Genomic DNA, 24,215 nt, shown 5'->3' with positions numbered 1-24,215 from the left:
CTGTGTCACCTTTCTTGTGTTTGCCTCTGTTCTGCCTCCAAGCTCTGGCTTATTTGTAGTGTTTGAGTCCTATGGAGTTGGCTTGCCATGTTGTCTTCAAAGCGTACATGCTACTTTGTGACTCTTTCAGCTTCCCTCCAAATCAGTTTATTCTTACAATCTTTTCAATTTAAAATTTTAGAGAAGACAAAGTTGATCGTGCCAGGCCACCTCATAGGTTGCTATCTGGTTTATGAGTTGGTTGTTCTCGAATAACGTGGTCACCCGAGTCTAATCAGATGTGACACAGAGTTGAGGGTCATCATGAAGTTGGCAGGGTCATATTGTATAAGACAACTTGGCAGGTGCTCTAGGTGGGGCCAATTGTAGTTATGAAAGACAGTGAATATAACCTGATTCAAAGATCCTTTGCTATTTGGTCCAAATCTACACTTTGTCATTTCTTCTAATATGCTACGCAACCTGTGATCCAGTCACACCAAAGGATTTATCATACTCTGAGCAAGCCATGTTTTAATCATGCCTTAAGTCACTGTTTATGCTATTCTCTCTTATAAGAATAGCCTTTCTCCATTATCTATCAGGTGTAATTGTCTATAAAATATACCTGAAATGTTATATTCTCCATAAAACCTTCTCTAGGAATTTTGGTAACTTCCTCATTAGCAATTTTGGGTTATATACTGTAAGCATATGACATATAAATACATTGTATTATAATCGTTTATATGTAAGTTTTTCCAACAGAATATCCTTTAAATTTAGGGATGATGAAATCTCATTCATTTCTAAATATTCTAGTAAATATTTAGATAACACATACTCAATGTGTGTTTCTTGAAGGGAAGAAATCAAGATGATTCAAGGGGAGATACTTCTATAATAAGGAAGAGTCCCTGGAAAGAGTACCTGTAGCTGATTCACAAGTCTGTGTCACCTAAGATATGCTCAAGTATTAAGGGGGATGTATGTACTAAGTATGATGAACTCTCAAAATTTGGGTCAAAGAACCAGAATACTGTTGTTGTTGTTTTTTTACCATTTGCCATCTCTGTTTGACTAAGAAGTGTTGCAGATGGATTTTTATTGCTCCTTCATTCCCTTCCAACCTGAGAAAGAAATTTTCCTCTGAGGGCACTTTCGTTTGTGTCTGAAGGCAGTGACCTTGTATTCTCAGAAAAACAACTCTGTATTTGGGGTTGTTTGTCAACACATGCAGGGGCATTTTGGGGACAAACTCTTTTATTTGGGGCTGTTTACTCTTGTTTCTTACCAATAGTATTATTTCAGGGGGCTTTTTGCCTCAACTGAGCTTTCATTAAGGACCTTACTGGAATATCTGTGGCTTTTTAAAAAAGCTTGATGACAATGTCAAGAAGCCTGGCTTTAGAAACCGGCTCGAAAAAGCCTGACCTAAGGGATTGTTTGTAATCTGGCTGTTGTGTGTGTACTTTGTGCCAGTTCCCATTCTAGGTGTTGGAGGTAGAATTTAAGAGAAAAGAAAAGACACATTTCTATACTCATAGTGTTTATAATCCAGAACAGCATACAGATAAATGACTTGTTATAACGTGGGTAGTGAGTGCTATCATGAGAAAAGCACAAGATGCTATGTGACTTCATAGAAATGGCACCTATCCAAATTCAACTTTCAGAGAGAAGAACTGAGTTAAGTCCCAGTAAAGAAAAATTGCAGTGTTAAAAGTGAATGATTACGGAAAACGAATGACTAATACATTTAGCTAGAGCAGTATTGAGCATAATTTCTGATTCGTTTTGTAAATTGTCAGTTTATTCTCAGTAGAATGGATGTAGATAAGCTATGGAACTTAACCTAACTAGTATTCAGCTTGGCCAGCCCCTCTGAGTGAACTTCTGTAACACTGGTCAGTGAAAAAAGCCAGGTAAGAATTATTGGTCAGGATTTTCAAAAATCCATTTCAGGGCATCTTTGGAAGTCTGCACTACCCTTTCCTCCTAAACATACGTTAAAACAGATGAGGTGCAATGGTGACAGCTTGGATAAGATTCTTGTCCACGAATACCATAACTTGACTGAGACAAATGTGGACCTGTTGTCAGAAATAATTGTATCTGGCAGCTTGTATGCTGCAAAAAAACTGGCATGAAGTCACATTGTCACTGCAGAGGCTTGAGGTCGAAGCAAAAGCACTTAAAACCATTGTGAGATGCAGTATACGGAAGGGAAAAGTTTTTATCTCATAATGCAAAATCAATATGGAATCCTGATCCAACTTTTTTTGGTCTTTCCCCTGGGAAAATTTGGTGTCTTAGGCAGTTTATGCCAAGCAGCCTGCCATGTGACGTGCACTAACTTCCTTTAGACTTTTCAATATCACAATCAATTTGAGGCCATCAGATAGAGCTTCTAGCCAAGGCTTTCAAGCAGACAATTCCCAGATGTGTTATGTGTAGTGAAGCCAAGATAATGTCTTCTGGAATAGTAATGTAACTTCTCTACAAGATGCATCCCTTATGGAAAACAAACCAAACCAAACCAAACCAAACCAAACCAAAACAAAACTCATGTTGATGTTTTGAAATTGGCCTTAAAATTTTTAGTCGGTTTTCTCTGATAACCTTCTCCATGTCTACTTTATGACAAAGAATAGTTTGGGTTCTTATTAATTTAATTGTATTATTTAATCAGCCTGAAAATAACAATTAAGGAAGGCTTCTCTTTTCTTTTTTTTTTCTTTTTTAATTTTTAGAGTGAGAGAGAGAGAGAGCATGAGCAGGGGTGAGGGCAGTGGGAGAGAGAGAGAATCTTAAGCAGGCTCCACACAGTGCAAATCCTATGTGAGGCTCGATCCCACAACCCTGGAATCACGACCTGAGCCAAAATCAAGAATCAGACACTCAGCCTACTGAACCAGCCAGGTGCCCCAAGGTGTCCTTCTCTTAACTAATCTTCCAGTGGTAGTGGCATGCATATTTTGGTATGTGTTGGGGATAGATATTCTCAACTATTAGATATTGATGATGTTCTCTGAAATATAATTGATGACAGAATGAGTTGAAAATTTAAATCATGGTGCCAATTCATCAGATATATTAACCTCACACTTCCTATGTGGTATTGAGTACCTAATGTACCTAATGAGGTATTGAGAGTTCCAAGTTGGGCAGGAACATAATACAGGTAACCTCTTAAAATTTGAATTTCAGGAAACAAGTGAAAAGGTATCATCTTTTTCAATTCAGTCCACAGCAACTATTTTTTTAAAGAGATGAGAAAAATTATCATTTATTTGTATACTATGGATTGTCCACCTTAAATATCTAAGAAATTATATTAGATTTGCTTGAAAATCAGATATTAGAACATTAGATGTTAGACTTAAAAGTTATTAGGGGCAGAAAAAGAATAACCAGGAAAGTTAAAAAGTTACATACACAAAAGCAATTGCTTCCTATTTGCTTTCAAACTGATTATTGTTAGTAAAGCAGAAAAAACAGTTATAAACTGGTAAAACAGAAAAAGTCTTGTAAATTATGATGGCCTCTGATTAAGCTTAAGCAGTGCGTACAACCTATGCCAAGAAAGTAGAAACAAAAGCAGCAACGATAACAAGAATGTTGCTGAGGAACAGAATGTAGAGAGATAATAGGTTTCTGGATTGGAAGACTCAACAGGCTAAATTAATCTGTATAAAAATTCAGATTAATATAAATGAAACATGAAAAAAATTAAACAGGAATTTTTGTGTTTAATTCTATGCTTTAATAATAGCTTTATTTTTGAGTATTCTGTTACATAAATTTCCAAACATAGAAGTAGAGAGAATAATGAAATGAACTTCCGTGTACCCATCACCCAGTGTCAATGTCAAAAATTACTAGCACATAGCCAAACTTTATTTATTTATACCCCCAATTATCACTCCATCCTCATGGATTATGTTGAAGCAAATCCCAGACATCATATAATTCACCTATATGTAACTCTAAAAGATAAGAACTAAAAAAAATGTATTGCTGTGATGTCATTATTCCATTCTAAAAAGTTAGCAAAAATTTGATGACTTCAAATCAAATACCAATCAACATCAAATTGAGTATGCATGCATGCAACATACATATTTGGCTGCCTTTTTTTTTTTTTAATCAGGGTACAAACTAGATCCTCACTTTGCATTTCATTGGTATACATCTAAAATCTCCTTTAAACTTTAAACTCTTCTCTCTATTTTCCCCTTGTACTTTGTTAAAGAAACTGGGTTATTTGTTTTGTGGAATTCCCCACATTCTGTGTTTTGCTACATGCATCTCCATGATATCAGGTAAAAATTTCCTCTGACCTCATTTTCTATGAGCTATATATCTAGACATAGAGGTTTAATCAGATCTCAGTTTGATGCTTTGGCAAGAATACTTGATTCAGCATGTTGGATTCCTTCTGCTGCATCACACTAAAGAGCCCTTAGTTTCTAATATCTCTTTATTATAATGTTAGGTTAATCTACAGGTTTTTATGTGATTGGCCTGATTCATCCATTATAAAACTTAAAAAAAATTTTTAATGTTTATTTATATTTGAGAGAGAAAGAGAGAGAGAGAGGGAGAGAGCGAGAGAGCATGAGCAGGGGAGGGGCAGAGAGAGATGGAGACAGAATCCAAAGCAGGCCCCAGGCTCTGAGATGTCAGCATAGAGCCTGATGTGGGGCTCAAACTCACCAACTGGGAGATCATGACCTGATCCTCAGTTGGATGCTTAGCCAACTGAGCCACCCAGGCACCCCCTGATTCATCAATTATAAATCGGGCTCCCAATCAGTTTTTCACCTGATAGTTTATCTGTTACTGATGATTATTACATAGATCTATTTGTTCAATAGGCATTGCAAAATATTAAGATTCTAATTCCATCATTCCTTTTTCATTTATTGGCTGGAATTCTTCTATAAATAATAACCTTACTGTATCAAGTGTTTATTTTGAGGCACATACAGGAAAGGCTGAAAAAAATACCTGATTATTTCCCTTTAAGTTTTCAGAATAATAGGCCAGTTCACTAAAATTCTGGAGATTATTATTGAATTGTTTTTAGGTATCATTATAACTTCATGGATCTTCTCATATTTGATATTTTTCAATCCACTTCAGTTATTGTTCTTTATGATCTTGAATTTATTATCTCATCTTTGCCAATAGGAATGTCTTCGTTTTTTTTCTTAGGCAGATAAAAGGTTGTTTTATTGAATAACCGATCTGTGTAATTGCTGAGGCCACTATGTATAGACAAAAGAGAGGGAGTTTAATTTCTTGGTCTCTTCCTCCTTGGACAGAGTCTTGATGATTTCCTCCTTCTTTGCCTGGAGCCACTCTTCATGGTGCTTGCATGCTTCCTTGTTCTTAGCCCTGCAGGCCTCAGCTTGGTCAGCCGGAAGCTTCTTGCGAGCCTTGTGGGCCTTCAGCTTGTGGATGTGTTCCATGAGAATTCACTTGTTTTTGAATACATTCCCCTTCACTTTCAGGTACAAGCTGTGAGACATGTGGTGGTCAATCTTCTTAGATCCAGATATCTTCTGAGTAGCTGGTACAGAATTCTCATCGTCCTCATCCAGGTCACCTTCTCAGGCATTCAAGCAATGGCAGTACCTTTTCTCTTACCAGTGCCTACATGCCTGTCCTTCTGGTGGGGCCAAAATATTTTTCCAGCACTGGCCCAGAATGGACCATCCTAGACTTTCTCAGCCCATCTTTGATCAGTTTCTGGACATGCTGACAGGAGTTGACATTGGCGATTTCACTGGTCTCATTGTGGTCCAACCAGACCTTCTTGTCGCCACAGAGTAGGAAACTGGGGGCAAGCCTCGTCTGATGCCTGAGCATACTCATGGCTGCCTTCACTGTGGTGAAAGGAAAGACAAGAGCTCTTCAATTTTGTTCCTAAGTCTTTGTGAAATGATCTCTGTGGTCACTGATGCATCCTCACTTTTTGGTATGACAAGCAGTCCCAAGATCTTCTCTTCTATTTTCTGTCCAAACCAGGAAACAGCCATGTCTTTAAGGCATCTTGGTATCTTTTGTGGGAAATGGTGTTCATAGTCCACAATTTGGTCACTGGGGATGCTCATAGCTACTTAATTGGTCACTGTATCTAGGACTATTCTGTAGAAATATTTTAAAAGAGGAATACTTTATATTGATATTTCCATACTTTCCATATTTCCAATTCAAATTTCAGTTTATGGGGTTTTGCTTGTAATTTTTTTCATTTGATATGTTTATTATCTCTTTTCTCTTAAACTGAAAATCTTAGTTCCATATGACTGCATATATATAATAATTTAAGAATAATTTTAGAATAAAAGCAGTAATGGGGTGCCTGGGTAGCTCAGTCAGTTAAGTATCTGACTCTTGGTTTCGGCTCAGGTCATACATAATCTCACACTTCATGGGTTGAGCCCCATGATGGGCTCTGTGCTGATGGTGAGTGGCCTGCTTGGGATTCTCTCTCTCCCTCACTCTGTCCCTCCCCCACATGCTATCCCTCTCCTCTTTTCTCTCAAAATAAATAAATTAATTAAATGAATGAATAAAAACAGTAATATTATTAACAAGGTGATTAGTAAAAACAATTTAAGATTTCTTACATTTCTTGGTTTATGGTACTTAAAAATAATTCATATCAGTTCATGCCCAGTTATATAGCCTTGTTTCATTGCTCTTTATTTCTATGGATTGTTTTTTTAGTTTGAATTAACTTTGTTTAATAATCATTTAAAACATTATTATAGTTACAAAGTCAAAACCTCAAAGTAAAGCACATTTGGAGAGCTCTACCTTCTCTACCATTGTCCCTCTCTCGTGGGTATCACCATTTTTATTAGTTTTTGGTTTATCTTTCCTTTTTTTAAAATAGATATAGCTATAACTCTATACATATATAAATTACTATTTCTCCATTCTTTGATATAAGGTAGCATACTATAAATGCTTAAACACCTTGCTTCTTTTTTACTGAAACAATATATCCTAACAATATCTGGTAATACCTCATTCGTTTTACAAAGCACCTAAAAGTCATGGCACTCTTTGTGGACCAACATGCAATATTTACATTTGAATTTTAAAATAAAATTTTGCCAAACTTGTTCCTGCTCTAAGCTATTGTTTATAACAGTGCTTGATATATATTGCCTCCATTAATCCCCATGACTTCCTCATCAGGAAGCACTTGTGTAATCACCATTTTATAAATGAGGAAATTGACATATAAAGAGATTAAGTGACTTTACCAGGGTTTGTAGGTAGTGAATGGGCAGGGCTAGATTCACAAATAGGCAGTCTGACTCCAGGGTCAGTGCTGTGAATAACATATCATACTATCTGTCCCTCCTGGAATATAGAAAAAATAGAAAAATAAACAGAAGAGAGGTGCCAGAGTGGCCTAGTTGGTTAAGCGTCCAACTCTTGATTTTGGCTCAGGTCATAATCTCAGGTTCATGAGTTCAAGCCCTGTGTCTGGCTCTGTGTTGGAGGCACAGAGCCTGCTTGAGATTCCCACCCCCCACCCTCTCTCTCTCTGCCTCTCCCCTGCTCATGTGCAAGCATGCTCTCTCTCAAAATAAATAAATAAATATTTTAAAAAAAACAACAGAAGGAGATAATACAGCTGAAGAAAATATAAAGAACACTTTATATTTAGAAAGTTTTAGTCATTAAGATTTTCCCCACTTAATAAATCTTATTTGATACATTTCGATCTACTTCACAAAATTTTGAAATATTCTTTAAGGACATCGTTGAAGAGCTGTTGGTACTCAATACTTGACAGATGAGGTAACTGAAGTCTTGGAAGAGATAGGTGATACAACTGGTTGATATTAAGTAAGGGCTGCAAACCTTGCCTCCTGTCTCACACAATATGGGATGAGAGTTAAAACAGAGTTTTGGGGCCTTTGAGACCCAAAGTAACCAGTGGCCACTCTGAAGGTATCGTGTTTAATTCTAGACCCTTCTAAGCCACAAAGAAGGCTGAATCTAATTCTGATCGTGCATTACCATACCTACTTCTTTTTTCTTTCTTTCTTTCTTTCTTTTTATGTTGATTTATTTTTGAAAGAGAGAGAGAGAGAGACAGAGCATGAGTGGGGGAGGGGCAGAGAGAGAGGGAGACACAGAATTCGAAGCAGGCTCTAGGCTCCGAGCTGACAGCACAGAGCCCGACCCGGGGCTCGGGCTCACAGACCGCCAGATCATGACCTGAGCCAAAGTCGGACGCTCAACCAAATGAGCCACCCAGGGGCCCCTACCATACCTACTTCTTAACAGGTCATTCTTACTTATTTTTTCCTTTTACTTTTCCCTCTAGAGCTGTTACAGATGGCACAGTTATATAGCTACATGCCTGCTCAATGGACTACTTCTAATTTTATTGTGAATTTCTTCATTTTTTCCAATGTTTACCGAAGCTCTGATCATTTTTCTAATCTTCTTGCAATGAAAAACCTATAATACATACATAAAATATAGTATTTGTAAATACCTGCCTTAAGGGAAACAAGATTTAAAAAAATGCCACAGTTAATTGGCTTCAATTATATATAAAAAGCAGAAACTTCTGAATCCTTTGCCTTTCCTTCCTTTGTTGAGATTATTATGCTTTAAAAAATCCGCATAAAAATCTAAAATGGAAAAAAAAACAAATAAATATTATCAGAAAAATGATCTTGAATATCTTAATTAAAATATGAATCCACACAGACATGGAGATAAAAGTAACTAGTTCTTCAGTTACTATATAGTATCCTACAGTTAAATGTTTTATTTTTATTATCTACTTATTTTTTAACTTTCTAGTTACAAAAATGTTTTGTTTATACTATATTAAGTTGCTATTATTTTATATGCTTTTATGTTTTTCCTTGTGTCTTTTTAATGACTTAAAAATCCATCTATGAAGAAACAAGCTTAAGTTAGAAGTTGTCTAATATTTATCTGTTTTTGAGGGGAAGGGTGAAGGGATGGAAACTTGAAAAATAGAATAAACACTAATATAAGAAGACAAGAAAGAACAACTTAAACACAGGAAATCAAGGTTCTGGATAATCTCAATAATTTAGAGTGATAAAGTGGATAGAATATGGTTTCTGGTATCTGTGAGTCATGAGTTCTTTTCAAACTCCTTTACTTATAACACTGTTCGAATTGTTAATTATCTCTGGAACTCAGCTTCCTTATTTCTAAAAAGTAGCACATATAAGTTGCCTCTCAGATTGTTTAGAGAACAATAATAAATTCATGGATAAAATATGTAATTAATATTTTTATTTATTCATGTATATTTTATTCTAGATATGATTTCAGATTATATTTGATAACTTTTTAATGTTATAATTTATTTTCAAAACTAGCCTGTAGATGATGCAATTTATACATTATATATATACATATACATATATATACATATATATATATATACATATACACATATATACATATATGAAATACGTGCTTTGCCAATAGTGTTAGGTCCAAAGGATGAGTAAGATAGTATCCCTGCTACAACAAACCCACCATTTTTTTCTTTCTACCTCTGCCAGAGGGCCCCCTTGGACTTAGGTTTGATTGGCTATGATTCTTTAGACAGTATCTATAACAAATCAGAAGAACTTCATATATAGTCTTATAGCAAAATAATTGTAGAGTATTTCATTCAGTACTGAAATGATCCACCTTGCATTAAATTCTAGTATATTAGTTCTCCCTTATTTTTCTTTCTATTATTTTCTTGGAGGGAGTAAACTTAATTCTCTAATTCTATCCCAGAGGTCTTATTTTTCTTTGCCTTTATCATCATCACACTTTATTGGCAGCCAGTATAGTTCAGTTACAAGTATAAATTCCTGTCAGGCATATTGATTATGATTTTTATTTCTCCACTGTGCTTGTTTCTAGTTCTGTTCGCTTGGTTTTCTACTTTGAAATTTTGCTACCTACAATATTCTCTTGGCCATCTCCTCTAGAAAGTTTGCACATTAATTCATCCTTCAGAATTATTTCATTAAATTCCTTTTATTGATGATCTCCTGGTTACTAGAGTGGTTATATGCAATTATTTGAAATAATCTAAAAGAACCCAGAGGGCCCAAAGTAGTTATCCCTATTAAAATACACCTTCTCATTGGGCACCACTTGTTAAATAGTTTACTCATTCTATATAGACCCATAATCACTGTAATCAATGAAAAGGTACAGAACATCTTGGTTCCCTCTGAATTTCAAATTATTTTCTCATGTCTTTTCAAATCTATAGAGCTTGGTGAAGCTTTCCTACAATAGAAAACTGCATGCAAGCACCCAAGGGTCAAGCCTTTCCCAACCTAAGCTTAATGGCTTTGCTGTATGAGCTAAGATAATTTATAAATATCACAGAAGAGCAGATTCACCTGTTACCATGTATAATAACATCTCAAAGAGACAGCTAAACATGACAGTTAAGGGGACTTGCAATTGAGAGAGAGAGAGAGAGAGAGAGAGAGAGAGAGAGGAAACATGAGCAGAGTTGAGAGCCATATAATTATGCTTATTCACACTATGACTAGCTTTAAAGTGATTTATTCAAAATGGTTACCTGTGTACTCTTAGTCACCCCCTTTCTTGACTACATGCTAATTCTGGTTTGGGCATTTGTCTCTAGAATATATTGGTTCTTCCTCTTGAAAGAGAATTGTGCTGCATTTTCAGTACTGTTTAAATCAGTTAATCATATTCCCCAATTATCCCATAACATTAGTTATTTGAATTTCAAGTTGCAATGTTCTTAGAGAAAGCTTAATATCTTCATTATACATACAGTCACGGTTAGCTAATTAGCATCCTGAATGCTGCAGTTTAACCCTGAATGCCACTATTCTTGGCTTCAGTGTTATATTGGGTTTTATCATTTAAAAATTTTTAATGATATTTGAAAATACTATTGTTGAATTCTACTTAATAAGAAGCCCCCTTTGAAAGTTTCCAGGCACCATATAAATGTATTACGGCTTTCATCTATTGGTTTATAAATAAAAGCACCCTTGAATGTTTTCCAAAAGAGTAATACGATTTAAAATATAGTTAATGAAAATTAAGCTATATTGGTTTTCCTGGAGGAAAATTGCACTACATAATTAATTTTAAAAATCACTGTTTATTTCTTCAGTTTGTTGAGAAACAAGAAACAGATTCAAAATAATAAAGCTAAGAGAACACACTGCATTTTGACATTGTCTCTAATTAAAGGATCAGTACCTCAGAAACAATTTTACCTTGTTTGAGTTGCCATTTTAGTTGCCATTGTACTTAAGGCTTTTTTCTCCATTCCTTACATAGGGATTCTTATCTTTTAAATAAAAGATGTAAAGGAGCTGCAATTATTTCTGTTATTAAAATAAGCATCTTGCAATTTTACAAATTTTAAAATTTAGGTTTTGATATTTTAACTTAGTGATTATTATACAATGGACAAAACCATAAATCAACATAAGTCAGAGAGGTGAAGTGATGTGCACTCGACTACATGTTGAGCAATGACAGAACTGGTACTAAAACAGGCTTCTGGATATCCAGTCTAGTGCTTTTTCCCTTATCTGGACTTTTGGTGCCTTGTGATCACTTGAGTTGCAGTATCCCAGAAAATATACGTTTAAGGTTCTTCATGTCTGTCCATGACCTGATAGCTCATTTCAGTTTGGCACTCAATAATATTGCATTGTCTGGGTGTCTGGTTGGCTCAGTTGTAGACCATGTGATTCTTGATCTCAGGGTTGTGAGTTAGAGCCCCACATTGGGTGTAGAGATTACTTTTTATAAAAAATAATAATACTAATATTCCATTGTCTGGATGCACTGCCATTTATCCATTTATCTATGGAGGAACATCGTGATTGCTTCTAACTGTTGGAAGTTTTGAATAAAACTATTATAAAATCCATGTGCAAGTTTCTGCATGGAAATAAGTTTTTTCAGTGCCTTTAGGTAGAGTGAGATATCTGGATTGTATCATATAGAAAGAACATGTTTAATTTTGTAAGAAAGTGCCAAACCATTTTCCAAACTGGCTGTACCATTTTGCTTTTCCTCCAGCAGTGAATGAGCATCCCTCTTGCTCCACATTCTTACCAGCATTTGGTGTCAGTGTTCTGGATTTTGGCCGTTCTAATAGGTGTGTAGTAGTATCTCATTGTTTTAATTTGTGTTCCCTGATGACATTAGGTGTGGAGCATGGCATCTTTTCCACAGCAATCTTTTAACAAAGTCATTCCCTTCTTAAAACTCATCACTGACTCCCCGTTGCTTTTGAAAAACAGACTCTATCATGGCTTTCCTGATTTGGCACATGTGTAGCTAACTCATTTTGCATTAGGTATATATTGTTGCTGTAACAAATTACTACAAGCTACATACACTTAAAACACAGGACTTAGAACAACACATATTTATTATCTTAAGGTTCTTATAAGTCAGAAGTCCAACATGGGTCTCACTGGGCTAAGATCAAGGTGTCAACAGGACTGTGTTCATTTTGAGATTCCAGGGAAGGATCTTTTTTGTTGATGAAGGTGTTGGCACAATTCAAGTCCACAGGGTTGTAGGACCACATGTCTCTATTTCCTTGCTTGCTGTCACCCAGGGGCCACCATTAACTTCTCTTTTTAGTTTTTGTACATTGACCTCTACAACTCAGAACCAGCAATAGGGCATCTATCCTTTTCAGACTACCATCTCTCTGACCTTTCTTTCATAGTCCCATCTCTCTTTGACCACAACCTAGGATGTTTTTGACTCGTAAGGACTTGAGTGATCAAACAAGTGATCCACTTGTGTAATCCAGGATAATCTCCCCATCTCAAGATATGTAACCTTACTGACATCTGCAAAATACCTTTTGCCATGGGTTCACAGATTCCAGAGGGTGTAATAATTTTTGGAGGGCCATTATTCTGCTTATCACACAGCTCATATTACCTTGATCACCATTTCCCCACAGTGGCTTCCTTTCTTTTTGCAAACCTGTGATGCACCTCCCTACCTCAGATACTTTGAATTTTCTGGGCCTTGCTCCTTGGATTTCTTCTTCTGACTCTTTGTATGGTAGTAGACTTAGTCAAAGTTGGTTCTGAAAGCAGGTCCAACTGAACCCATAGTAGGGATTTGGTCAATTGAAACTACAAGAACTTGGGGAAGACAGAAGTTGTAGACAAGACATTGAGTCTGATGGTAATACAGTTTCTCAGACCTACATGTTTGGACTGTTAGCCCTTGGTCCCTGATGTACTGGAAGAAGACAAGTTCCTGGCACATGATTTTTTTTCCTGCAATTGATATCCACCCTTGTATTGGGATAAGAGGGTTTATCAAAAGTAATCATGAAACTGCATTTGCGTTCCTCTACTCTAATGCTACATCTTTTGTTTTAGCATGAGGGGTCAGTAGACTACTGATTTTGAAACAGAATCATGAAAAGAAAGTGCATTGCTACTGAGAGAGGATAAGAGCACCAGTTACTTTTCAGACAGAAGTTTGTTCTAAATTATATTTTCCTGACTCTCTAAGGATTTCTTTCCCACCTAAAGACGGGCTCTTAAATGTCAATCTTGATCTTTTTGCATGGAGAGTGAGCAAATATATATTGCATAATTGTAAACTGGGAAACTAATAGAGCGTATAGAATAGAGTCAGTGGTGTGTCAGCCCTCCTGGTCTGATGAAACTCCAGAGATATTCATCATCTGGTATTAGAAAATGCAGTACAGCCCTTAGAAATGTCATTGCTATTTTCAACTCAACATTAGTTTGGGACTGGTGAATCAATTAATCAATCAAAGTCTCTTAAAACAGTATAGTTTTTTAAAAGATAAACACATCTGCCTCAGCATTTAAAATTTGATGGACTGAAGAAGAAAAACTTTTCCTTGTTTATGTTCCGGGTATGGATTTAATTTCATTTAAATTCAATTTCATTTCTTCACATTAACTAAGGAAAATGTTGTATCTCAAGATATGACCTGGTCTATAACAGTGGAATGCACAGTCTAAAATGGGTATGATCTGGAACTAAGGAAATGGAATGTAGGTGTGGAAGAGGATGAGCCATTATAATGAATCCTAGCCTTTATGTAAAATCTAGCTACTAAGGGCTTGCACTTGTTGAGGCTGTTGATTGTTGAGGGTGTTGGCAGAGAGTGGTATTTAACATGTTAATGGAGAATCCACGGGGAGGCAGTGATGAGGAATAGACATCTGTTGTCACTAGAGATGGGAATGTAATCACAGTGAGGCAGTACCCTTCTTCCAAGGGTCTAAAACACAGAGTTTAACACAAGGGTCCAAGTATCAGGAGTGTGATCTTGATGGAGGCTGAACTTGGGAATGGGGCAAAATACCTGGCTGCAAAACCAAACAAACATAAAGTTGATTTGATGTTCAGTCGCAGATCATTGAGCTAGAGTTTCTTCAGTCCATCCTTGATGAAATCACAACAGGATTTATCATAGTGAATTCATTGGGATTGTAAGTGGAGGTTAAGGAGCACAGCCATAAGGAGACGAAAAAACTATTACGGAACATTCTCCAAAACTTGTGGCTTTTTTTTTTTTTACACTAATTTCTTTCCCTTTCTTACTTTTTGACCCACTTCTGTCCTTTTTCTTTGTCTCCTTTGGTCCATGGCAAATAGGATTAGAGGCTGACAGTATAGGGGCAGTAAGGAAAATAAGGGAACTTTCTTTTTCTTTTGAACCTTTGGGAAGTCCTACCACAGACATTTCTATATATTTCTGAGACGGGATGTTACAAATGACCATCATTGAAGAAAGTCCTGTTATCCAGTTGGACAAATAGAGATTAGATTATCAGTCACTGGTGTGATCAGTTCGTTTTCTTAAGGAAACACAAGGTATCTGCCCTTTATAGCATCAACTGCAACACTAGAGGTGCGTTACAAAGAATCTCCCCAAATTATTTCCTTTTTTCCTTCTTTTATTTTTTTTTCAGCAAGAGTTTATTTTATTTTTCCTCTTTCTTGTGATTTTAAAATTTGTACTGAATGCACAACAGGGATAAAATACAATTTTTTTCTTGGCACAGAGACTTGCCACCCAGTTGGCATTTTTATTATAAGAACAATTACCTGGGGAGGTGATTTACTGGCAAGAACAAAATCAGTATATCCTATTATCTCCCAGTGTTTCCCTAACAGACTCTCTAGGACATAGTGTTTGGAATTCAGAGGGGGCTTGCGTATAGAATCTGGACATTCTGAAAGCCTGAACAAGGAAAATTGAAAAGCTGAACCTTAAAATCTATATTTCATTGCAGTAGATACAGTTGCTTATCAAGATGTAATAATGTAAATAACATTTTGCCTTAAGATAAATAGGTAAAGGGATATTATATGTAATTATTAGCCTCAAAATAATTCAGCTTGCGTTAATAACATCATATTATCATGACCTGTCTTATTAAACTGTGTAAAATAGCAAAAAAGACTTTACTTGACTTTGCATGATGCATTATTGCTTTAGTTAGGTGCTTGGGTGGCTTTCAGTATGTCATATGGAGTGCTGTCAAAGTCTGTAATACCCTGGGGAAGTGAATTCACCCTCAAACTAATATTTTTTTCTTTCCTTCAAAAAAAAGTTATTGTAAACAGTTTTTGACACTCCACTGCTGCCTTTTCTTTACCCCAACTCCTTCTCATATTCTTAGGCAGTTACCTAGTACTCTTCTGGTATCTCTGGGTGCTCAGGATTATTCTTATGCATCATTGGGTCCCATGATCTTGGCCTTTTATAATTTATCTTCCATAGTTTTTTTTTCCTTATATGAGTTATCCATTGGTGTAACAGATCCTGCAAAACCTAGTGGCTTAAAATAAAAACATTTACTATCTCACAGCTTCTATGGGTCAGGAGTTGGGGAATAGCTTAGCTGGGTGTTTCTGTCTCCAGATCTCTCATGAGGTTTCAGTCAAGCTGCTGATGGACACTAGAGTCATGTGAAGGCTTGATTGGGGCTGGAATACCTGCTTCCAAGATGACTCACTCACATGGCTGTGGCAGGAGGCCTTTGGTTAGGGCAGCTGGCTTTTCTGAAAGTGAGTGATGCCTTTTATCACTGAGTCTTAGAAGTCATACTCCATCATTTCTTCCATACTCTATTAATTGGAAGCAAGTCCCAGTTCACTTTCAAAGGAAGGAAAATCAAGCTGTCTTGAAAGGAGGGATATTGAATAATTAGTGGACATAGTTTAAAACCACCAAATCTCCCACAACCCACCCATGCCTTCAATTCACCTGTCTTGTGTCTTATGACTTTAGTTCATGATGAAACTACTAATAATAGACAGTAATTGTGTTAAAATATTTAGTTTCTCTGTGCAACATAGTATAAAAATTAAAAAAGAGCATACAGCCAGTTCATGTCGTGGCTCTGCCATTTACTAATTATATGACTTTGGGAAAGTTATTTAACCTTTATAAACCTCTTATCAACCATTAAATGGAGATTTTGATATCTACCCTGAAGGACATAATAGAGTCAAAGTCATACATGTAAAGTAACTAAAATGGAGTTTTACATGTAACAGGTTCATAATTGGTGGCTATAATGACAACAACACTGATTATTATTGTGGCCATTGCATTGCATTTGGGAACTGTTTATGACCTTGAAATAACTCAAAGAAATTTCTAAATGGTGGAAATTACTGTGCAAATTGGCATGGGGCAGTATTTATTACCAGAGCTCCCCTCAGTCCAAAGGCTCACTTCCACCCGCCACTCAGCCAGTCCCTCCATGATCCCACCCAGAGGCTTCAGTGTATTTGGTCAAAGTGTCAGTCAGTATTGGGCCCTGGTTCTGAGCCCCTGCTCTACAGCCTATAAGCTATGCAATCTTAGGCAAACTTTTCAACATTTTTAAGTCGCCTTTCCTCATATATAAATTTAAGGTACTTATTTCCTTTATGTGGCGCAGTGAATCAAGTTGTAGTAGAAACAACTGTGGCTTAAAAACTGATTTGTACTTTTTTTGTTTAAGTCAGTAGCTCCCAAACAGGGCTGTTCATTGGAATCCCCAGGAACACTTAAAAAAAATCCTGATGCCTGGTTTCATCCCAGAGATTTCGATTTAATTTTTCGGGAGGCCACGTGGTACCTCCTCATCAGGGGAGGTGTTTTTAAAAGCTCCCCTGATATTTCTAACATGTTAAGAGACACAGGTTTAGATTGATAATTTTCTCTCTTACATCAATTATTAGACCAAATGGTCTAAATAAATTAGATTGCAGTTAAAGTGGTCTAAAAACACGTATTTAGATTTTAACTTTCCATGTTTTTGATCTTCCATTTTTGTTTTTCCTCTTGATAGTTTTATTTTTTCTCAGTATACATTTAACCCACTTATTCAGTACTTCCTAATTTTATTATTCTTGCTTTGCTCAAACCCTGAGTTCCTAGTGCTGAGGTGAAATATTCTACTTTTTTTTTTAAATAAGAAAGGAATAAGCAAGTATAAACTCATGGTGTTGCTTCTAGATAGATTATTCTTCCAGCAGGAAAGATGACACCATGTGGCTTTGGTGGAAGTAGATAGGCATCCTGCTGCTTCATAAGAACCATTGATGAACGGTGCCATTGGCACACTGGACTATGTATTGGCAATAGTGCACATAACAGATGGAGCTGAGTGTAGGCAGTCAAGTGTTCAAGCTCTGTCTCTGAATTGACTAATGGTTTTGATGGCAGAAATTCAAGGCTGAAACACTGGGATGCCAGTCTTTGTGTTGTATTGAATGCCTGCAATTAAAGCTATGAGACCACTCCCTTTCTGCTCTAACTCAAACTTAATTAATTTTGAATTAAAACAAATAGTTTCCATGACCACATGAGGTACATTTTGGGTTTGGTGATCAGGATTAGTGTAATGATGTCTCCACCCCTTGATTATTCCTCACAAAAGACCCCTAAGAAGCCAATTTAAAATGCCATCCAAAGTGGCATGTTGCTGTTAAATATTTTGATATGTATAGGACATTTTCATATCCGTGTCCTAAGTAGAGAATCTGTAGGTGTCCTGTTGGAAAATGCCAGTGACCTAATGTAGCATAGAATCAGTATGGGCGTTTGGCACTCATCCACAACTCTAAGAAGGTCATTTGTCAGGGCTTTCAGAACTAGTTCAGGCTAGGTCTAAAATAAAGATACAGTTCGAGGTGTAGTTTTCAGATAAAATATTTTAATCATACCTTGTCTGGTTATTGTTCTTATAATTAGCACTGTGGTTAAAACTCCGACCTAATACACCCAAGATCTGGATTTAGTTTCCATGTGAGTTACTTAGCTTTATTCTATCTCATTATCACAGATTGTTCTTTTAATCGTGCTAGGAGTCTTGTAGATACATTCTTTCTGGGGAAAAAAAAGTATGTAATTACTTTTAGACTTTGTATGCCAATATCCTGAATTCCCTACTTTGGAAGACCATGTAACTCAGATTACTTGCCTGCATGTACGGACAGCAACATATGATCTTGAGTATATTGGAGCTGAGTTAGTGTAATCTCACCTTGTGTCACCCTATTTACTTTCTTTTAGACACTTCAAGAGTAAAAATATTCATAGGTGTAGGAACTGGGTAATTATAATGAATTGATTAGTGGTTTCATTGAATACATGGAAACAAATAAAAATGAAAACACAATGGTCCAAACCCTTTGGGATGCAGCAAAAGCAGTCATAAGAAGGAAGTGTTTAGCAATACAGGCTTACCTCAAGAAGCAAGAAAAATCTCAAATAATCAACCTAACCTTACATCTAAAGGAGCTAGAGAAAGAACAACAAATGAAGCCTGAAGTCAGCAGAAGAAGGAAAATAATAAAGATAAGAGCGTAAATAAATAATACAGAAATTAAAATAACTGATAGATCAGTGAAACCAGGAGTTGGTTATTTGAAAAAAAAATAATGGAATTGATAAACCTCTAGCCAAACTTACCAAAAGGAAAAGAGAAAGGACTCAAATAAATAAAGTCACAGATGAGAGGAGAAAGAACAACCAACACCACAGAAATACAATTATAAGAGAATATTATGAAAAGCTATATGCCAACAAATTGGATAACCTGGAAGAAATGGACAAATTCCTAGAAACATGTAAACTACCAAACCTGAAACAGGAAGAAATAGAAAACTTGAACAGACCAATAACCAGCAAAGAAATTGAATCAATAATCAAAAATCTCCCAATCTTCCCAGGGCCAGATGTATTCCCCAGGGAATTCTACTAAACATTTAAATAAGAGTTAATATCCATTCTTCTCAAACTATTCCAAAAAAATAGATAAGGAAGGAAAGCTTCCAAATTCATTCTTTAAGTCTAGCATTACCCAGATACCAAAACCAGATAAAGACCCCACTAAAAAAGGGAACTACAGGCCAATATCTGTGATAAACATGGACACACAAATTCTCAACAAAATACTGGCAAATCAAATCCAACAGTACATTAAAAGAATCATTCACCATGATTGAGTGGGATTTATTCCTGGGTGGCGGGGGTGGTTCAATATTCACGGATCAATCAGCATGATACATCACATTAATAAAAGAAAGGATAGCAACGATATGATCCTTTCAATAGATGCAGAAAAAGCATTAGACAAAGTACAACATCCATTCATGATAAAAACCCTCAACAAAGTAGGGTTAGAGGTAACATATCTTGACATGATAAAGGCCATGTACGAAAGACCAACAGCTAATATCATCCTCATTGGGGAAAAACAGAGAGCTTTTCCTCTGTGGTGAGGAATAAGACAGGGATTCTCACTTTCACCACTGTTGTTTAACATAGTACTGGGATTTCTAGTTACAGCAATAAGACAATGCAAAGAAATGAAAGGCGACTAAATCAGCAAGGAAGAAGTCAAACGGTCACTATTTGCAGATGACATGTTAATCCTATAGAAAATCTTTAAATCTAATGTGTCAGTGCCATTATTTAAGGCACTGGCAAATTGTGGTTCCTACCTGTTTTTAGGTTTGCTTCCAAAGCCAGGGTCCTCAAGTCCCTAAGCACAGCTATCAATTCGGACACAGTTATCTTTGTCTTAGTAAGAAGAGATGAGGCTCTGTTTGAATAATGAACCTGAAACATCAATAGCTTAACAAATACAAGTTTTTACTCATGCAAAGTCTACTGTGTTCTCAGTGGTTCTCCAAGACACTCTCTTCAAGAAGTGACTTAAGGAGACACTCAGCTAGCATCTTGAGAAGCTGTCATCTCAATATGTGGCTTCTAGGTCCTACATCAGGGAAAAGAGAGAAACCTCCAGAACTTATACTTATTCTGTTTATAGCTCAAAGTTTAGAACTCACTGGGGAATGTGTACCCGGGAAAAAGAGGGTGAAAGAGGACCTGGTAAGCACAGAATACACTTTGCCACACTACCACTTAATTCTCTTCATTTCCCTTCTCTGAAGTTCACCTCATATTTCATTGCTTGCAGGTGTCTCCAAACTACTCTTCTTGGCTTTGGTCTCTTGTGTCTTCAATACATTCTAAACACTGCTGCCAGAGTACTCTTATAACAGTGCTTTTGTAGTATCAATTCTCTGCTGCAATATCTTCAGTATCCGCTCTCCATTAATTACAAACACAGTTTAAATTCCTCAGTTGTGTCTGGTAAGACTTTACAGTTTGGCTCCAGGCTACATTCTGAAGCTTATCACTGTGCATCTCCAGTATGAACACTCTGCTTGAATTCTCAACTCCAGCTCTATTTATGGTCTCCCAAACACACCATGATCAGGTCTACCTCTGAATGATTATTTTCACTATTCCTTCTACCTCTGTCTGTCCCTGAAGTGTTTCTGATGCAGAAACCCAAAGCAATTGCTTTCTCTCTGCTGTATTCCCATTTCATCTATTATTTGTGTCATTCAGCTGGCATGAGCATTGACTGGTATCATTACTTAACTTCTCATGGGCATTTGTCTTATCTCTTCTATTAGTTCATTTGTAAGACAGGAGCTATATCTCTGCATTTCTCGAATATCTCAGAAAAATACTAAAAACAGGCATGTATGGTAAGATTTGTTGAGAAGAGTGGGTGCCTGAATGATTGAGTAGGGAGCCCTAATTTGCTTTCTGTGATCCATAAGCTCTGATTTCATGTAGTGATGTATTAACATTAAGATGGGATTTGTATTCTTATTTCTAGTACATGTTGACAGTGTAGGATCTTTGGCTTAGAAGTCTTAAGGTGAATATTGTATTTCCTGATGGTAATATCTTTGCTTGGTTTTATATAAATGAAGTTTTAAAGTCTCTGCATTTAGTGACCCAGGAAAGTTCATGGTTCATGGTAGTGAATTTTTGGTATTGGATTCTGCTTTATATCAATGCATTAATATCATGATTAACAAGTGACTATACAGTTAAGAGGGCTTTGGAGTCAGAGAGCTTTGGGTTCAAATTATGGAACCAGAACATGTGACTATGTGCCTTAGAGACTCAACTTCTCTGTTGAGTTTCCACAAAATGGTTATAATATCTACCTCCATTACTGAACTGTTGAAGTAATGAAATGACATAGTCTCTAAGATACCTAGCACAGCGCCTTACAGATAGTTATTGTTCAAAAAATGGTTAATTCTACAATTAATATATATGCTATTTAAGAAAATGTGTCACTTTATTTGAGTCTAAAAAGCAACATTGCTTTTGTTATTTTTAGTTATTTATCTTCCTGGAATTTCTTTGCAAAAAAGAGGCAGGCAGAGGAGCACATCCATAGAAGGCTCCTTCCAGAAGGATTTTGGCATCAGGTACCCACCAAAGCTCCTATGCTGTGACCACTGTACAGATAAGAAAGAGTCTCCACTTTGTGGCCCACTGGGCTGCTGGAACTGTTCCCTGTAGGGACTCCAGAGCTGGGTGGGTTATGAAAGGTATGGTTAATTGTGGGAGGAGGCTGTGATGAAATATGGTTGCTCATAGAATCAAGTAAAACCATAATGGCTATTGGAATACAAAGGGCAGCTCCATTTAGAGCATCAAAATAAAGAGTAAGAAGTTATAAAAGGAAGACACTGGTTCATGCCCAGTCTTATTTTGTTTTGCTTCCTAGCAGAGCAGCTGAATGAGAATTTAATTTGTTGTGAGTGCTGGCAGTGCACAGGGAAAAAAATAGAATTTACAAATGTTTTGAATTACTGGGAAGCTTGTGCAATTGTATGCACTGTTCAGTTTTATACATTTTTATGAGTGAGATACCTTGTTTCAATAGTGGGGGTTGAGGCTGCTGTGAACAGTATTTGTAACTCCATTGTATTCTAAACAATTTAACAGATTTATCTGAGGTTTGAGGAACAAAAGACTTCAGCAAGTACATAAAGCAAAATGTGGGGGATTTGATTTGATACTGAATCCAAAAGGCGTGTTCAAGTGAAAGGAAGGGACAGTGGGTGTGGCAAATGGCAGTGCTTTCTTCATTTAGTTTATCCCAGCTTCTTCTTTTCCTTTCCTGGCCTTTGAAAACCTAGTGCCCAGTAAGAACTACCAAGGATTTCTTTTTTTTTTTTTTTTTTTTTTTATTTTTGGGACAGAGAGAGACAGAGCATGAACGGGGGAGGGGCAGAGAGAGAGGGAGACACAGAATCGGAAACAGGCTCCAGGCTCCGAGCCATCAGCCCAGAGCCTGACGCGGGGCTCGAACTCACGGACCGCGAGATCGTGACCTGGCTGAAGTCGGACGCTTAACCGACTGCGCCACCCAGGCGCCCCACCAAGGATTTCTTAAGCTACCTTTTCTTTACCTGCTGTAAAAACTAATAATTTCTATGGTGAGGCAATTATTCAAAACACTGATACTTTAGCAGCTTTAACCATTTAGGCTTTCAAACTTAAAAAAATAAACCTTAAATATTATAAATACATACAGATCTGGATTATAAGCAAAGTTTATTAAACTGCATCAAAAGTTTCTTAGATTTCTCAGAAAAAGAAATCAATTTTCTTGTATTTTTGGCAGGATCTAAAAAATATTTACCTAAGATTGGAACTTCCTGAGTTCTAAATCAAGGCAGGAATAGAGGATATAGAATAAAAAGAAGTGATTGTACACTGAGTTGAAAGAGTAACTAAGAATAATCATGGGGCTTGCATTGGAAAGCTGGATTTATTTCCTTTTTTAAAAAAAATATTTATTTGTTCTGAGAGAGAAACACAGAAAGAGAGAAAGAGAGAGAGAGGCAGAGAGAGAATCCCAAGCAGGCTCCCTGCTGTTAGTGCAGAGCATTGATGTGGGGCTCAAACTCATGAGCCGTGCGATCATGACCTGAGCTGAAACCCAGTGTCTGATGCTTAACTGACTGAGACACCCAGGTTCCCTGGATTTATTTTCTTAAAAAGATTTCCTCATTGCTTCCCTAAAAGCAATGTAAGTGGCCTTTTGACAGATACATGGTGAGAGAAAGTTATCAGGTGTCTTTCTACTCTTCTAACTAGCACAGGCTGCAGTGCAAGCACTGACAGGTGATAGATAGTTCATGAAATTATAATAAAAGGCAACAGGCATTTGTGAAAGAGGTGCTGGAGATAGGCTCAGAGCTGAAGCTACCCCTTGGCTCCAGTGCACCTCAAGAAACATAATTCAAGTGAAAACAGTTTTCTTGTTGTATAAAAGAACAGTTTCAAGGGAGGGATTCTTTCATGTACCCACCATATCCTGATCCCTCTCTTTAGAAATTCTGGAGTTGGCATTACCTTCTGGGTCTTGGTCAGGCTACTGCTTAGGATTTGCTAAGAATAAGCCAGCAGACAGTGCCTAGAATTGTGACGTGATCAAGTCTAGGCAGGAGTCAAAATGGGAACAGAGGCAGGGAAGTAGGGGCAAAAAAGGGACACATGCTCTCAAGTGATACAGAGACAAAAAAATGAAAAAGAGAGGAGAGGAGAGGAGAGGAGAGGAGAGGAGAGGAGAGGAGAGGAGAGGAGAGGAGAGGAGAGGAGAGAAGGAATAAAAAATCAGGCAGCCCAATTCAGTACTCAGTTCTGAGCATCTTCAGAGTAAAGGCAGAGAGCAACTTTGCCCTTTGGATTACATGTCTCAGTCTTCCCAGGTACCTCACTCTAATCTTAAAAGAACAAACCAAACAAAACTGTTCCTAGCGAAACCTTGGTTTATCCAGGGAATCTAATA

At 36.8% G+C, this 24,215-nt stretch overlaps 1 protein-coding gene and 1 pseudogene across 1 annotated transcript in view; one reads left to right on the top strand and one right to left on the bottom strand.

Annotated features, from left to right (window-relative positions):
* CTNNA3 (catenin alpha 3) overlaps positions 1–24,215 on the top strand; it is a 1,681,070-nt gene that overhangs the window by 721,195 nt on the left and 935,660 nt on the right. The gene's annotated exons all lie outside the window — the stretch shown is intronic.
* Positions 5,253–5,862, bottom strand: LOC124507270 (60S ribosomal protein L19-like; annotated as a pseudogene).

This window comes from Lynx rufus, unplaced genomic scaffold (genome assembly GCF_022079265.1).
Source record: "Lynx rufus isolate CCGP_SWC_20201006 ecotype Redwood Valley unplaced genomic scaffold, mLynRuf1.p SCAF_11, whole genome shotgun sequence".
Classification (NCBI taxonomy): Eukaryota; Metazoa; Chordata; class Mammalia; order Carnivora; family Felidae; genus Lynx; species Lynx rufus.
Note: the sequence above shows the minus strand (reverse complement) of the source record. Positions and strands in the feature narration are given on the sequence as shown.